This window comes from Nematostella vectensis, chromosome 6, assembly GCF_932526225.1.
Source record: "Nematostella vectensis chromosome 6, jaNemVect1.1, whole genome shotgun sequence".
Taxonomy (NCBI): domain Eukaryota; kingdom Metazoa; phylum Cnidaria; class Anthozoa; order Actiniaria; family Edwardsiidae; genus Nematostella; species Nematostella vectensis.
In genome coordinates this window covers 11,740,071-11,758,085 of record NC_064039.1, presented here as the reverse complement: position 1 = coordinate 11,758,085, position 18,015 = coordinate 11,740,071, and the positions used below count along the sequence as shown (strand labels likewise).

Genomic DNA, 18,015 nt, shown 5'->3' with positions numbered 1-18,015 from the left:
AATGTTCAAGCACTTGTTACAGCAATCAACAGATCTTCTTATATGCATCTCGAGAATAAATGGTTCTTGAATTAACTCGAGAACCGGTTATTTTTGAAACAAAGAAAACAACTCAGATCTCGAAAATTGTTCTGAAGAGGTTTCCTTGACAGGAAACATTTTTGAATATTTAGGTTTCATTTAGGCGTGAAAACCTTTCGAGTCCTCTTAGACGTTTAAAAAGTACCTATTTGGGAAGCGTATAACAAATTAAAAATTCTAAAATAAATTTTTGGAGAGAGGCTTATTGCTGCATAAATACATACTTTCTCACTTCGCATAACTTTACTAGTGCTTAAGGATGGCCCTTAAGGCCTGGCTAAACTTGGAGACATTTAGTTTGCGACATGGAGCGTGTTTTCTAGTTTAGGTTTAGCCACCTCGAGAATCATTGTAGCGCGCTACAAAGTGAGTCCTCAGCACGCGTTACACGCAACCATGCAAGGAGAGCCCCTATGGCGAAGACGCAGTTATCATACGACTCCACAGATCACAGAGCCAGTAATTATCCTAAAAGAAACCCACAGCAAAGTGATTTCATAATAAAAGCGCTCGGAACGTGAAAATTATTGCGGATGCTCGGCTTACAGTGGCTACTAAACTTAAGGGCTCTAACGGACGCAGCGAGGCGGATATCTGCTTTCGCGCAAATCGTTAGTGAGTGACGCGCGTGAACGTTGGCTGTTTAGATTCGTCTTGAGGCTGTTAGCATGAAAACGATGAATGGTGCGTAAAGTGATTGATCGGTCTGGATCGATAGGAATTTGTAGCCGCGGGGACCTTTGTGACAGCTAGATATTAATAGTGCAGTTTTCTGATTAATGTTCCATTCGTTAAAACGCGAAAAAAAAGCGCAAATGCGTGCAGAAGTCCTGCCTTCTGGAGTCGACACCACCCCCTGGCTATGCATCCCATGGTTAATAACCCTCTAGAGGTGGTCCCAGGGTTTCTCTTGCGCTGCTTCTTTGTTGTCTTATTTGTACTTATCAGGTACTTAACATCTAGTGGCTCACGGATTTGTAAATCACTTTGCCTACGGCTAGTGGGTGACGAAAGTCTTAAGTCGATGTTATCGCTCGAAAAACTGTTATTCTGAAAATATCTAAGGGCTTCGGAAACAATTTAGCAGGAAAAAGGCTGCCAGATACATGATCTAGGGTCATATTACACTAGCTAAGTGGACGATTTATCGTAGCGTGGATACTCTTGTCGTCGCGAATATAGGACTAATTTTATTATCCAGCCAACGATCGATCCATCAATACTAATAGTCAGTATTAAAATGCTTCCTATTCGGGTACGGAAATCCTGCAAAACCGCAAAAAAGGCCACGAGCGAAGAGCACTTAGATCGCAAAGTAACCCGTTTGACCAATTTGTCCTAAAGACAAAGCTGTTTTAACATGAGTAGATTATCATAGACGGCTTGTTAGCGAGTATTAAGATATCGTGTAAATTCTCGCAAAATTTTTAGAAGTTGATGGTTTCTTATTCCGCCTCTCTCCGCCTTCTGAAAAAGGGGTCACGACCCAGCAAAGAACCGCAATATTTATTCCTAATATAGACCTGACAGTAATATTTAAAAAACAACAACTAAAAGAAATTTCTAGACCGAGACAAAAAAGCAAATATTGGTCTATGGGAAAGGTAGACAAAATAAAATTTCTTATATATTATTCGAAATACCACTCCAAAAAGTAGGAGAATTTAATACGTTGGTAACGTTTTGAAGTTCTTAATTGTAAGCCTTATGTACTCCGCCTAGACTCTTGTACTAAAATCACCACAGTCAAAACTTATCAAGTAGAAGGCATCATGCGCAAAGCTTCAATATTGAAGATAATGGCCACTTCAGTCTCCACCCAAGCGGTCACTGGCGCTAAAACATCATATTTCACAACCTGTCAGCTTTCATATAACGTGAACTTTCACACAAAAACATGCGGTGTTTCACGTCTAGAAATTGAACTGGTCGGTTGATGGGATTTTACAGTGACAATTTTATGTAATCATCTTTTTAACTTTGATTTTAAATAAAGTATGCTCTTTGTGCATTTAATTCTTTTTACAGGTGCTCGGATGTGCTAGACACTCAATTACATAAATAGAATACACATAAGTAGAAGGATAGGGTTAAAATAAAAGAGCCAACCTCTTGATCTAGAGCACGATACACTCATTCGCATAGATGAACGCACGAGATAACACACTGACTTGGGTGATGTCGTGAATCTACTAGCACGATATAAGCCAAAGCAATAATAATGGAAGCATTAAAGTGTAGAATAAAAATCTATTAAGCTTAAAAGCCAAAAATGTTTTACCAAAAAGTCCTGAACGGCGCACAATTCTCGCGTATCGCACGCATGGCGTAGAGTTCATTTTGGAGGCCCTATTTGTATCACCCACGTGCAGCTTCGCGTACAGGTGGAACGAAGAGATGGCTAATCAACAGTGACGAAATAACAACGGGCAGCGCGCACAAAAGATACTTTCGCACACACACAAACTTTGTGCTTTTTCGCACAAATTGTTAATATTATAATTGTAGCGTTTTATATCTTTTCATAAGACGTTTGCAAAAAAAAAAAGTGGATAAAAGTAGGGCGAGGAACAGGCTTCGTTTAAGTTTTGCATTAATAACTGTTTGATGCACATTCTAAAAACCTGCCATCCTCCATTGATACTCTTCCTAATACCAGAGTTATTTTGGAAAGTGTGTTATCACTTTTTAACAAAACACATCTCAAAATAACAGGGGCACGAAATAAACAGGGGGGAGCAGAAGTGACATGTTTGTGTGTGTGGTAGTAGGGGAGGGGGGTGGTTGGGGGATTGTGATTTTAAAGGGGGGAAAGGGGAGACTGGGTTTGACATAGAGTACTGATAAAAATGAAAACAAAAAAGGGAAAAATATATAAAACCATCTTTTATCAAGCAGTCGATCTATACATATAACACTTGTAAGACTATCTAGGTACATGTAAAAACCGCAGGTTTATGTAAAAAAAAACATGTGCTGATAAAAGTGGGGAGAGTATTGATAAAAATAAAAACAAAAAAAAATGTAAAATATGTAAAACCATCTTTCATGAAGCAGTCGATTTGGGGAAAAGTGGGGGGCGGGGCAAGCGCCCCCTCCCCCCTGACACCACTTTCCGCCATCCCTGTTTATGAAATGAAACCCTGTCAATAACATCAAAAACTTTTCCAAGTTGTCAATTGGCAACCAACATCTTTCTCCCATTCTATCCCATTGCTGGCTTCTTTATTCTATTGTTAGCTGCACAATGGCTTTCATCCTATCTCATTGCTGGCTACCCAATAAGGATCATTCTATTTCATTGCTGGCTACCCAATAAGGATCATTCTATTTCAATGCTGCCTGCTCAATGGCTCCCATTCTACTCAATTGATGACTGCCCAATGGCTCCCATTTTATTTCATTGCTGGCTGCCCAATGGCTCCCATTTTATTCCATTGCTGGCTGCCCAATGGCTCCCAATTTATTCCATTGCTGGCTGTCCAATGGCTCCCATTTTATTACATTGCTGGCTGCCCAATGGCTCCCATTTTATTCCATTTCTGGCTGCTCAATGGCTCCTATTTTATTACATTGCTGGCTGCCCAATGGCTCCCATTTTATTACATTGCTGGCTGTTCAATGGCTCCCATTTTATTCCATTGCTGGCTACCCAATGGCTCCCATTTTATTCCATTGCTGGCTGCCCAATGGCTCCCATTTTATTTCATTGCTGGCTGCCCAATGGCTTCCATTTTATTACATTGCTGGCTGCCCAATGGCTCCTATTTTATTACATTGCTGGCTGCCCAATGGCTCCTATTTTATTACATTGCTGGCTGCTCAATGGCTCCCATTTTATTCCATTGCTGGCTGCCCAATGGCTCCCATTTTATTCGATTGCTGACTGCCCAATGGCTTCCATTTTATTCCATTGCTGGCTGCCCAATGGCTCCCATTTTATTCGATTGCTGACTGCCCAATGGCTTCCATTTTATTCCATTGCTGGCTGCCCAATGGCTCCCATTTTATTCGATTGCTGACTGCTCAATGGCTCCCATTTTATTTCATTGCTGGCTGCTCAATGGCTTCCATTTTATTCCATTGCTGGCTGCCCAATGGCTCCCATTTTATTTCATTGCTGGCTGCCCAATGGCTTCCATTTTATTACATTGCTGGCTGCCCAATGGCTCCCATTTTATTCCATTGCTGGCTGTTCAATGGCTCCTATTTTATTCCATTGCTGGCTGCTCAATGGCTCCCATTTTATTCCATTGCTGGCTGCCCAATGGCTCCCATTTTATTCGATTGCTGGCTGCCCAATGGCTCCCATTTTATTCGATTGCTGGCTGCCCAATGGCTCCCATTTTATTCCATTGCTGGCTGCCCAATGGCTCCCATTTTATTCGATTGCTGACTGCTCAATGGCTCCCATTTTATTTCATTGCTGGCTGTCCAATGGCTCCCATTTTATTACATTGCTGGCTGCCCAATGGCTCCCATTTTATTCCATTTCTGGCTGCTCAATGGCTCCTATTTTATTACATTGCTGGCTGCCCAATGGCTCCCATTTTATTCCATTTCTGGCTGCTCAATGGCTCCCATTTTATTCCATTGCTGGCTGCTCAATGGCTCCCATTTTATTCCATTTCTGGCTGCTCAATGGCTCCTATTTTATTACATTGCTGGCTGCTCAATGGCTCCCATTTTATTTCATTCCTGGCTGCCCAATGGCTCGCATTTTATTCCATTGCTGGCTGCTCAATGGCTCCCATTTTATTTCATTCCTGGCTGCCCAATGGCTCGCATTTTATTTCATTGCTGGCTGCCCAATGGCTCCCATTTTATTCCATTGCTGGCTGCCCAATGGCTCCCAATTTATTCCATTGCTGGCTGCTCAATGGCTCCCATTTTATTCCATTTCTAGCTACTCAATGGCTCCTATTTTATTACATTGCTGGCTGCTCAATGGCTCCCATTTTATTTCATTGCTGGCTGCCCAATGGCTCCCATTTTATTCCATTTCTGGCTGCTCAATGGCTCCCATTTTATTTCATTGCTGGCTGCCCAATGGCTCCCATTTTATTCCATTGCTGGCTGCTCAATGGCTCCCATTTTATTTCATTGCTGGCTGCTCAATGGCTCCCATTTTATTTCATTGCTGGCTGCTCAATGGCTCCCATTTTATTCCATTGCTGGCTGCTCAATGGCTCCTATTTTATTACATTGCTGGCTGCTCAATGGCTCCCATTTTATTTCATTGCTGGCTGCCCAATGGCTCCCATTTTATTCCATTGCTGGCTGCCCAATGGCTCCCAATTTATTCCATTGCTGGCTGTCCAATGGCTCCCATTTTATTACATTGCTGGCTGCCCAATGGCTCCCATTTTATTCCATTTCTGGCTGCTCAATGGCTCCTATTTTATTACATTGCTGGCTGCCCAATGGCTCCCATTTTATTACATTGCTGGCTGCTCAATGGCTCCTATTTTATTCCATTGCTGGCTGCCCAATGGCTCCTATTTTATTACATTGCTGGCTGCCCAATGGCTCCTATTTTATTACATTGCTGGCTGCTCAATGGCTCCCATTTAATTCGATTTCTGGCTGCTCAATGGCTCCTATTTTATTACATTGCTGGCTGCCCAATGGCTCCCATTTTATTACATTGCTGGCTGCTCAATGGCTCCCATTTTATTTCATTGCTGGCTGCCCAATGGCTCCCATTTTATTCCATTGTTGGCTGCTCAATGGCTCCCATTTTATTTCATTGCTGGCTGCTCAATGGCTCCCATTTTATTTCATTGCTGGCTGCTCAATGGCTCCCATTTTATTTCATTGCTGGCTGCTTAATGGCTCCCATTTTAATCCATTGATGGCTGCCCAATGGCTCCCATTTTATTCGATTTCTGACTACTCAATGGCTCTCATTTTATTCCATTGCTGGCTGCTCAATGGCTCCCATTTTATTCCATTGCTGGCTGCCCAATGGCTCCCATTTTATTACATTGCTGGCTGCTCAATGGCTCCTATTTTATTCCATTGCTGGCTGCCCAATGGCTCCTATTTTATTACATTGCTGGCTGCCCAATGGCTCCTATTTTATTACATTGCTGGCTGCTCAATGGCTCCCATTTAATTCGATTTCTGGCTGCTCAATGGCTCCTATTTTATTCCATTGTTGGCTGCTCAATGGCTCCTATTTTATTCCATTGCTGGCTGTTCAATGGCTCCCATTTTATTCTATTGCTGGCTACTCAATGGCTTCCATTCTATTCGATTGCTGGCTGCCCAATGGCTCCCAATTTATTCCATTGCTGGCTGCTCAATGGCTCCCAATATATTCCATTGCTGGCTGCCCAATGGCTCCCATTTTATTTCATTGCTGGCTGCTCAATGGCTCCTATTTTATTACATTCCTGGCTGCTCAATGGCTCCCATTTTATTCGATTGCTGACTGCTCAATGGCTCCCATTTTATTCCATTGCTGGCTGCTCAATGGCTCCTATTTTATTACATTCCTGGCTGCTCAATGGCTCCCATTTTATTCGATTGCTGACTGCTCAATGGCTCCCATTTTATTCGATTGCTGACTGCTCAATGGCTCCCATTTTATTCCATTGCTGGCTGCCCAATGGCTCCCATTTTATTCGATTGCTGACTGCTCAATGGCTCCCATTTTATTCCATTGCTGGCTGCTCAATGGCTCCTATTTTATTACATTGCTGGCTGCTCAATGGCTCCCATTTTATTCGATTGCTGACTGCTCAATGGCTCCCATTTTATTTCATTGCTGGCTGCTCAATGGCTCCCATTTTATTACATTGCTGGCTGCTCAATGGCTCCCATTTTATTCGATTGCTGACTGCTCAATGGCTCCCATTTTATTACATTGCTGGCTGCTCAATGGCTCCCATTTTATTCCATTGCTGGCTGCCCAATGGCTCCCATTTTATTCGATTGCTGACTGCTCAATGGCTCCCATATTATTCCATTGCTGGCTGCTCAATGGCTCCTATTTTATTACATTGCTGGCTGCTCAATGGCTCCCATTTTATTCGATTGCTGACTGCTCAATGGCTCCCATTTTATTTCATTGCTGGCTGTTCAATGGCTCCCATTTTATTACATTCCTGGCTGCCCAATGGCTCCTATTTTATTACATTGCTGGCTGCCCAATGGCTCCCATTTTATTCGATTGCTGACTGCTCAATGGCTCCCATTTTATTCCATTGCTGGCTGCTCAATGGCTCCTATTTTATTACATTGCTGGCTGCTCAATGGCTCCCATTTTATTCGATTGCTGACTGCTCAATGGCTCCCATTTTATTTCATTGCTGGCTGTTCAATGGCTCCCATTTTATTACATTCCTGGCTGCCCAATGGCTCCTATTTTATTACATTGCTGGCTACCCAATGGCTCCCATTTTATTCCATTGCTGGCTGCCCAATGGCTCCCATTTTATTACATTGATGACTGCCCAATGGCTCCCATTTTATTTCATTGCTGGCTGCTCAATGGCTCCCATTTTATTCCATTGCTGGCTGCCCAATGGCTCCCATTTTATTCGATTGCTGACTGCTCAATGGCTCCCATTTTATTCCATTGCTGGCTGCTCAATGGCTCCTATTTTATTCCATTGCTGGCTGCTCAATGGCTCCCATTTTATTCGATTGCTGACTGCTCAATGGCTCCCATTTTATTCCATTGCTGGCTGCTCAATGGCTCCCATTTTTTTACATTCCTGGCTGCTCAATGGCTCCCATTTTATTCGATTGCTGACTGCTCAATGGCTCCCATTTTATTACATTGCTGGCTGCTCAATGGCTCCCATTTTATTCCATTGCTGGCTGCCCAATGGCTCCCATTTTATTACATTCCTGGCTGCTCAATGGCTCCCATTTTATTTCATTGCTGGCTGCCCAATGGCTCCTATTTTATTCGATTTCTGGCTGCCCAATGGCTCCTATTTTATTCCATTGAGGGCTGCTCAATGGCTCCCATTTTATTCGATTGCTGGCTGCTCAATGGCTCCCATTTTATTACATTGCTGGCTGCTCAATGGCTCCCATTTTATTCCATTGCTGGCTGCCCAATGGCTCCCATTTTATTACATTGCTGGCTGCTCAATGGCTCCCATTTTATTCCATTGCTGGCTGCCCAATGGCTCCCATTTTATTCGATTGCTGACTGCTCAATGGCTCCCATTTTATTCCATTGCTGGCTGCTCAATGGCTCCCATTTTATTCCATTGCTGGCTGCTCAATGGCTCCTATTTTATTACATTGCTGGCTGCTCAATGGCTCCCATTTTATTCGATTGCTGACTGCTCAATGGCTCCCATTTTATTACATTGCTGGCTGTTTAATGGCTCCCATTTTATTACATTCCTGGCTGCCCAATGGCTCCTATTTTATTACATTGCTGGCTACCCAATGGCTCCCATTTTATTCCATTGCTGGCTGCTCAATGGCTCCCATTTTATTACATTCCTGGCTGCCCAATGGCTCCTATTTTATTACATTGCTGGCTACCCAATGGCTCCCATTTTATTCCATTGCTGGCTGCTCAATGGCTCCCATTTTATTCCATTGCTGGCTGCTCAATGGCTCCCATTTTATTCGATTGCTGACTGCTCAATGGCTCCCATTTTATTTCATTGCTGGCTGTTCAATGGCTCCCATTTTATTACATTCCTGGCTGCCCAATGGCTCCTATTTTATTACATTGCTGGCTACCCAATGGCTCCCATTTTATTCCATTGCTGGCTGTTCAATGGCTCCCATTTTATTACATTCCTGGCTGCCCAATGGCTCCTATTTTATTACATTGCTGGCTACTCAATGGCTCCCATTTTATTTCATTGCTGGCTGCTCAATGGCTCCCATTTTATTCCATTGCTGGCTGCCCAATGGCTCCCATTTTATTCGATTGCTGACTGCTCAATGGCTCCCATTTTATTCCATTGCTGGCTGCTCAATGGCTCCTATTTTATTCCATTGCTGGCTGCTCAATGGCTCCCATTTTATTCGATTGCTGACTGCTCAATGGCTCCCATTTTATTCCATTGCTGGCTGCTCAATGGCTCCCATTTTATTACATTGCTGGCTGCTCAATGGCTCCCATTTTATTCGATTGCTGACTGCTCAATGGCTCCCAATTTTTTTTCATTGCTGGCTGCTCAATGGCTCCCATTTTATTACATTCCTGGCTGCTCAATGGCTCCCATTTTATTCGATTGCTGACTGCTCAATGGCTCCCATTTTAATCCATTGATGACTGCTCAATGGCTCCCATTTTATTCGATTGCTGACTGCTCAATGGCTCCCATTTTATTTCATTGCTGGCTGCTCAATGGCTCCCATTTTATTACATTCCTGGCTGCTCAATGGCTCCCATTTTATTCGATTGCTGACTGCTCAATGGCTCCCATTTTATTACATTGCTGGCTGCTCAATGGCTCCCATTTTATTCCATTGCTGGCTGCCCAATGGCTCCCATTTTATTACATTCCTGGCTGCTCAATGGCTCCCATTTTATTCGATTGCTGACTGCTCAATGGCTCCCATTTTATTACATTGCTGGCTGCTCAATGGCTCCCATTTTATTCCATTGCTGGCTGCCCAATGGCTCCCATTTTATTCGATTGCTGACTGCTCAATGGCTCCCATTTTATTCCATTGCTGGCTGCTCAATGGCTCCTATTTTATTCCATTGCTGGCTGTTCAATGGCTCCCATTTTATTCGATTGCTGGCTGCTCAATGGCTCCCATTTTATATTATTGCTGGCTGCCCAATGGCTCCCATTTTATTACATTGATGACTGCTCAATGGCTCCCATTTTATTCTATTGCTGGCTACCCAATGGCTCCCATTTTATTCGATTGCTGGCTGCCCAATGGCTCCCATTTTATTCTATTGCTGGCTGCCCAATGGCTCCCATTTTATTCTATTGCTGGCTGTCCAATGGCTCCCATTTTATTTCATTGCTGGCTGCTCAATGGCTCCCATTTTATTCTATTGCTGGCTGCTTAATGGCTCCCATTTTATTCCATTGATGACTGCTTAATGGCTCCCATTTTAATCCATTGATGACTGCTCAATGGCTCCCATTTTATTCCATTGCTGACTGCTCAATGGCTCCCATTTTATTCCATTGCTGGCTGTCCAATGGCTCCCATTTAATTCCATTGCTGGCTGCTTAATGGCTCCCATTTTATTACATTTACGACTGCTCAATGGCTCCCATTTTATTACATTGATGACTGCCCAATGGCTCCCATTTTATTACATTGCTGGCTGCCCAATGGCTCCCATTTTAATCCATTGATGGCTGCTTAATGGCTCCCATTTTATTTCATTGCTGGCTGTCCAATGGCTCCCATTTTATTTCATTGCTGGCTGCCCAATGGCTCCCATTTTATTCCATTGCTGGCTGTCCAATGGCTCCCATTTAATTCCATTGCTGGCTGCTTAGTGGCTCCCATTTTATTACATTTACGACCGCTCAATGGCTCCCATTTTATTACATTGATGACTGCCCAATGGCTCCCATTTTATTCCATTGCTGGCTGCTTAATGGTTCTTATTTTATTTCATTGATGACTGCCCAATGGCTCCCATTTTATTCCATTGATGACTGCTTAATGGCTCACATTTTATTTCATTGCTGACTGCTCAATGGCTCCCATTTTATTCCATTGCTGGCTGTTCAATGGCTCACATTTTATTTCATTTCTGACTGCTCAATGGCTCCTATTTTATTACATTCCTGGCTGCTTAATGGCTCCCATTTTATTACATTGCTGGCTGCTTAATGGCTCCCATTTTATTACATTCCTGGCTGCTTAATGGCTCCCATTTTAATCCATTGATGGCTGCTCAATGGCTCCCATTTTATTCCATTTACGACTGCTCAATGGCTCCCATTTTATTTCATTGCTGGCTGCTCATCGGCTCCCATTTTATTACATTGATGACTGCCCAACGGCTCCCATTTTATTCGATTGCTGGCTACCCAATGGCTCCCATTTTATTCCATTGATGACTGTTCAATGGCTCCCATTGTATTCTATTGCTGGCTGCTCAATGGCTCCCATTGTATTCGATTTCTGGCTGCCCAGTGGCTCCCATATTATTTCATTGCTGGCTGCTCAATGGCTCCCATTTTATTACATTGATGACTACCCAATGGCTCCCATTTTATTCCATTGCTGGCTGCTTAATGGCTCTTATTTTATTTCATTGCTGACTGCCCAATGGCTTCCATTTTATTTCACTGCTGGCTGCCCAATAGCTCCCATTTTATTTTGTTGCTGGCTGTCCAATGGCTCCCATTTTATTCTATTGCTGGCTGTCCAATGGCTCCCATTTAATTCCATTGCTGGCTGCTTAATGGCTCCCATTTTATTACATTTACGACTGCTCAATGGCTCCCATTTTATTACATTGATGACTGCCCAATGGCTCCCATTTTATTCCATTGCTGGCTGCTTAATGGCTCTTATTTTATTTCATTGCTGGCTGCCCAATGGCTTCCATTTTATTTCATTGCTGGCTGCCCAATGGCTCCCATTTTATTTCATTGCTGACTGCCCAATGGCTCCCCATTTATTTCATTGCTGGCTGCTCAATGGCTCCCATTTTATTCCATTGCTGGCTACTCAATGGCTCCCATTTTATTACATTGATGGCTGCTTAATGGCTCCCATTTTATTACATTGATGACTGCTCAATGGCTCCCATTTATTTCATTGCTGGCTGCTCAATGGCTCCCATTTTATTCGATTGCTGGCTGCTCAATGGCTCCCATTTTATTCGATTGCTGGCGGCCAAATGGCTCCCATTTTATTTCATTGCTGGCTGCTTAATGGCTTATATTTATTTCATTGCTGGCTGCTCAATGGCTCGCATTTTATTCCATTGCTGGCTGCTCAATGGCTCCCATTTTATTCGATTGCTGGCTGCCCAATGGCTCCCATTTTATTCGATTTCTGGCTGCCCAATGGCTCTCATTTTATTCCATTGCTGGCTGTTCAATGGCTCCCATTTTATTTCATTGCTGGCGGCCAAATGGCTCCCATTTTATGTCATTGCTGGCTGCTTAATTTCTCCCATTTATTTCATTGCTGGCTGCTCAATGGCTCCCATTTTATTCGATTTCTGGCTGCACAATGGCTCCCATTTTATTTCATTGCTGGCTGCTCAATGGCTCCCATTTTATTCGATTTCTGGCTGCTCAATGGCTCCCATTTTATTTCATTGCTGGCTGCCCAATGGCTCCTATTTTATTCGATTTCTGGCTGCCCAATGGCTCCTATTTTATTCCATTGAGGGCTGCTCAATGGCTCCCATTTTATTCGATTGCTGGCTGCTCAATGGCTCCCATTTTATTCTATTGATGACTGCTCAATGGCTCCAATTTTATTCAATTTCTGGCTGCCCAATGGCTTCCATTTTATTCCATTGCTGGCTGCCCAATGGCTCCCATTTTATTACATTGCTGGCTGCTCAATGGCTCCCATTTTATTCGATTGATGACTGCCCAATGGCTCCCATTTTATAACATTTATGACTGCTCAATGGCTCCCATTTTTTTTCATTGCTGGCTGCTCAATGGCTCCCATTTTATTACGTTGATGACTGCTCAATGGCTCCCATTTTATTCGATTTCTGGCTGCCCAATGGCTCCCATTTTATTCCATTGTTGGCTGCCCAATGGCTCCCATTCTATTTCATTGCTGGCTGCTCAATGGCTCCCATTTTATTTTATTGCTGGCTGCTCAATGGCTCCCATTATATTTTATTGCTGGCAGTCCAAATATGGCTCCTATTCTCATTGCTTGTTTCTCAGTGGCTCCCATTCTAGGCTATTGCTGGCTGCCTCATTGCTCCTATGTTATTTTTATTACTAGCTGCCAAATGGCTCTCAACATAGGGCCTACACTTCTTAGAGCCGACTACTTCCCAAAACAGGCATCCCAATCTTTACATGGCTACATGTTGCTTTCTACACAAAGGCTCTCATATTTTATTCTGCCATCTGCCTGGTGCCTTCGTACTCTTACGTTATACATTTGTACCCTACCATCTGTCGGTTGCTGTTATATCTTTTAACCCTTCCACTTGTCGGTTGCTGTTATACCTTTGTACCCTGGCATCTGTTGGGTAGTGTAATACCTTTGTACCCTACCATCTGTTCTGCGCTGTTATACCTTTGTACTCTGCCATCTAATGGGTGCAGTTATACCTTTGTACCCTGCCATCTGTTGGGTGCTGTTATACATATGTACCCTGCCATCTGTTGGGTGCTGTTATACCTTTGTACCCTGTCATCTGTTCGGTGCTGTTATATCTTTGTACCCTGCCATCTGTTGGGTGCGGTTATACCTATGTACCCTGTCATCTGTTCGGTGTTGTTATATCTTTGTACCCTGCCATCTGTTGGGTGCGGTTATACCTATGTACCCTGCTATCTGTTGGGTGCTGTTATACCTATGTACCCTGTCATCTGTTGGGTGCTGTTATACATATGTACCCTGCCATCTGTTGGGTGCTGTTATACCTTTGTACCCTGTCATCTGTTCGGTGCTGTTATATCTTTGTACCCTGCCATCTGTTGGGTGCGGTTATACCTATGTACCCTGTCATCTGTTCGGTGTTGTTATATCTTTGTACCCTGCCATCTGTTGGGTGCGGTTATACCTATGTACCCTGCTATCTGTTGGGTACTGTTATACCTATGTACCCTGTCATCTGTTGGGTGCTGTTATACCTTTTTACCCTGCCATCTGTTGGGTGGTGTTATACCTTTGTACCATGCTATTTGTTGGTTGCTGTTATACCTTTGTACCCTGCCATCTGTTGGGTGCTGTTTCACCTTTGTACCCTGCCATCTGTTGGGTGCTGTTATACCTTTGTACTATGCCATCTAATGGGTGCTGTTATACCTATGTACCCTGCCATCTGTTGGGTGCTGTTATACCTTTGTACCCTGCCATTTGTTGGGTGCTGTTATACCTTTGTACCCTGCCATCTGTTGGGTGCTGTTATACCTTTGTACCCTGTCATCTGTTGGGTGCGGTTATACCTATGTACCCTGCCATCTGTTGGGTGCTGTTATACCTTTGTACCCTGCCATCTGTTGGGTGCTGTTATACCTTTGTACCCTGCCATCTGTTGGGTGCTGTTATACCTATGTACCCTGCCATCTGTTGGGTGCGGTTATACCTATGTACCCTGTCATCTGTTCGGTGTTGTTATACCTATGTACCCTGCCATCTGTTGGGTGCTGTTATACCTTTGTACGCTGCCATCTGTTCGGTGCTGTTATACCTTTGTACCCTGCCATCTGTTGGGTGCGGTTATACATTTGTACCCTGCCATCTGTTGGGTGCTGTTATACCTTTGTACCCTGCCATCTGTTGGGTGCTGTTATACCTTTGTACCCTGCCATCTGTTGGGTGGTGTTATACATTTGTACCCTGCCATCTGTTGGGTGCTGTTATACCTTTGTACCCTGCCATCTGTTGGGTGCTGTTATACCTTTGTACCATGCCATCTGTTGGGTGCTGTTATACCTTTCTACCCTGCCATCTGTTGGGTGCTGTTATACATTTGTACCCTGCGATCTGTTGGGTGCTGTTATACCTTTGTACCCTGTCATCTGTTCGGTGCTGTTATACCTATGTACCCTGTCATCTGTTGGGTGCTGTTATACCTATGTACCCTGCCATCTGTTGGGTGCTGTTATACATTTGTACCCTGCCATCTGTTGGGTGCTGTTATACCTTTGTACCCTGTCATCTGTTCGGTGCTGTTATACCTTTGTAGCCTGCCATCTGTTGGGTGCTGTTATACCTATGTACCCTGTCATCTGTTGGGTGCTGTTATACCTTTGCACCCTGCCATCTGTTGATTGGTGTTATACCTTAGTACCCTGCCATCTGTTGGGTGCTGTTATACCTTTGTACCCTGCCATATGTTGGGTACTGTTATACCTATGTACCCTGCCATTTGTTGGGTGCTGTTATACCTTTGTACCCTGCCATCTGTTGATTGGTGTTATACCTTAGTACCCTGCCATCTGTTGGGTGCTGTTATACCTTTGTACCCTGCCATCTGTTGGGTACTGTTATACCTATGTACCCTGCCATTTGTTGGGTGCTGTTATACCTTTGTACCCTGCCATCTGTTGGGTGCTGTTATACCTTTGTATCCTGCCATCTGTTGGGCGCTGTTATACCTTTGTACCATGCCATTTGTTGGTTGCTGTTATACCTTTGTACCCTGCCATCTGTTGATTGGTGTTATACCTTTGTACGCTGCCATCTTTTGGGTGCTGTTATACCTTTGTACCATGCCATCTGTTGGGTGCTGTTATACCTATGTACCCTGCCATCTGTTGGGTGCTGTTATACCTTTGTACCCTGCAATCTGTTGGGTGCTGTTATACCTATGTCCCCTGCCATCTGTTGGGTGCTGTTATACCTTTGTACCCTGCCATCTGTTGGGTGCTGTTATACCTTTGTACCCTGCAATCTGTTGGGTGCTGTTATACCTATGTCCCCTGCCATCTGTTGGGTGCTGTTATACCTTTGTACCCTGCCATCTGTTGGGTGGTGTTATATCTTTGTACCCTGCCATCTTTTGGGTGCTGTTATATACTTTTGTACGATGCCATCTGTCAGGTGTTATACCTTTTCCTACCCCGCCATCATGACTGTAGTTTTAAAATTTAGTTTGGGATAGAGGGAAGGGAGGTGGGTCTCTCAAGTTCTGTATGCATCCTAACTTATGTTCTGTTATGTGTTGGAATGCTTCTATAAAAAAGGGAACTAAAGAAAAATATACCAATTTCTTTTTTTAATATACATCAAATGCATACATCTTTTTAGAGAATCATGATCCTAAAACTATTAGGCAGTAAAACATCGTAATCAACAATCAGGCCTAGTCTGCTGTTTATGAACAACCTATTCATTTCTTTACACCAAACTCTCAGTGAATCGTACCCGCAACTCCCCAAAAATGCAAAATATACACAACAACTTTAAAAAGCTCATATAACAAGGTACAAGTCCTGCAGCAAAGTATACATCATTTTCTAGCGTTAGCAAGATTAATTAAACTCAAAAAAGTTGAATTGCCTATAAAAAAAATGGGGGTAATAAATCAAAAGACTGTTATAAGACATTCCAAGTGAATACTTCAATTCTAGCATCTAGAGAACAGTAAACGAATTGCAATTTATACTAATATGTTTAGGAATCACCCACTTTATCACACTACAATGCAACCAGGTGTTTTGGCATTTAAAGAAACCAATCACAGCACCGTTTTACGCCAAGCACAATACTGACACAAAGCATCCATTTCCATCAACTTAGTAACTGGTACTTTCAATCAGATATACTTAAGCAAGTATCAGAAGTTAACCGTGGATGCTATTTTGAAGTTTTCTTGCAAGTAGAATGCTGTATATTTACAAACATAAACAATAATAAAGTATGGAGTGGTTGGTCTTCATTCGAAAAGCAGATTAACGATTAAGAATGAAGATTGTCGATAGAAAATCGACAATCTACAAAAACTTCTGCGGCAAGAAAATTTTTTTTTGATGAGCGGCCCATTTATTGGAATGGCTTGCCCAAAGACACTATCAACATCGCAAAAATTGAAACTATTCCGCAATGAAGTCGCTAGCTTACTGTAACTCATCCATTGCTTGGTCATCGACTCAAGCCGTCTATAGCTGCACTACTTATTTATTTTATCTTGTAAATATTACTATCATTTCTTTTCTTTTATCGTCCTCGTTGCAGGACCGCACGACCGCCCATTGTCGGATTAGTTTGCTAATGATGGCAATTATCTGAACCATTAAAAAGACTCTTATACTTAAATAAAGAAATTAAAGGAATAACAACTTACCTCCTTTAGGTGGCTCAATCAACATCGGTGATGTTCGATCAAAATTAGTCGGTCCAGGATCTCCCAAATAACTTCAAACTTAACAGGGCATTTCCTCTCTGTATGATTCAACTTATTGTTGAGACCCTTGATGCTTGGATGACAATTCTATGTGTTTTTTAAGAGAAACATTCAGGGAAATTTGTAAACATTATGACAGCGCTGAAGTCGCACTGAGAAGTGTAAGGACATCATTGTTACGTCACAGGTGATAATGAGCTGTGATTGGCGAAATTAGTTCGCGCGTAGATACGTAAAGGAGAAAGCGCGCACGTGAAAGTACACAGGCATCCCACAGTAGAAAGCTTCCTCCGTAGCGATCTTTCGAAAAGCAGAGCTGCCCCACCAAATTTGGTTCCTGAACGCAGGAAAAGAATTATCAAACAACCGCAGGTTTTTCACATTCAAAAGAGGCTCTGTACTCCCTGGCTGTCGTTCGGTCGTTTTTGTTGCGGACTATTTTTTTGGCTACGCTGTATTTGACCGTAAAGGCGGATGTACGGATGTACGGAGTTGTTTGGTTGGTGATGGGGGACGCTGGTAATTACCGCAATACCGCACGAAATTTTCGAAGATACCGCAATACCGCAGCAAAAAAAAAACCCGGGAATATCGCATACCGAACATAAGGGCGAGGTTTTGAAGAACATGCGCGACACCCTGACATTTCTAGGTTTCCCCCTATATCATCCCGTACAACGGGTAAATACTGCGCACGCCAGGACTAACTAGCACCACAACACCGCAATATTTTAATTTACCGCAATACCGCCGTTACCGTTTAAGTCTTGCATCTCGTAGTGTTTTGAAATACTGCATGTTTTTTGTTTTTTTTTACCTCAATATCGTACAAAAAAATGGCCCAAACCCCAACGCCTGTTGAATAAGGGAATGCGCAACAACGGCTGGGGAAACTACAGGCATTTCGAGCATGAGTGGTATGGGGATGGATGGATGGGGAATGCTCGACAGCTTTCATCAAG

General features: G+C 43.1%; 1 protein-coding gene and 1 long non-coding RNA gene across 2 annotated transcripts in view; one reads left to right on the top strand and one right to left on the bottom strand.

The window, feature by feature from the left end:
• Positions 1-17,304, bottom strand: part of LOC116618074 — an 87,723-nt gene extending 70,419 nt beyond the window's left edge. Inside the window, exon 1 of the mRNA XM_048729216.1 lies at positions 16,994-17,304. The gene's annotated coding sequence lies outside the window, so the exon portion shown is untranslated. The remainder of the gene's footprint in view (positions 1-16,993) is intronic.
• On the top strand, positions 705-2,368 carry LOC116618076. The gene is made up of 2 exons (XR_004296024.2): positions 705-1,029; positions 2,110-2,368. It is a non-coding gene; the product is annotated as an uncharacterized LOC116618076 (long non-coding RNA).
• Positions 17,305-18,015: the final 711 nt, after the last annotated feature.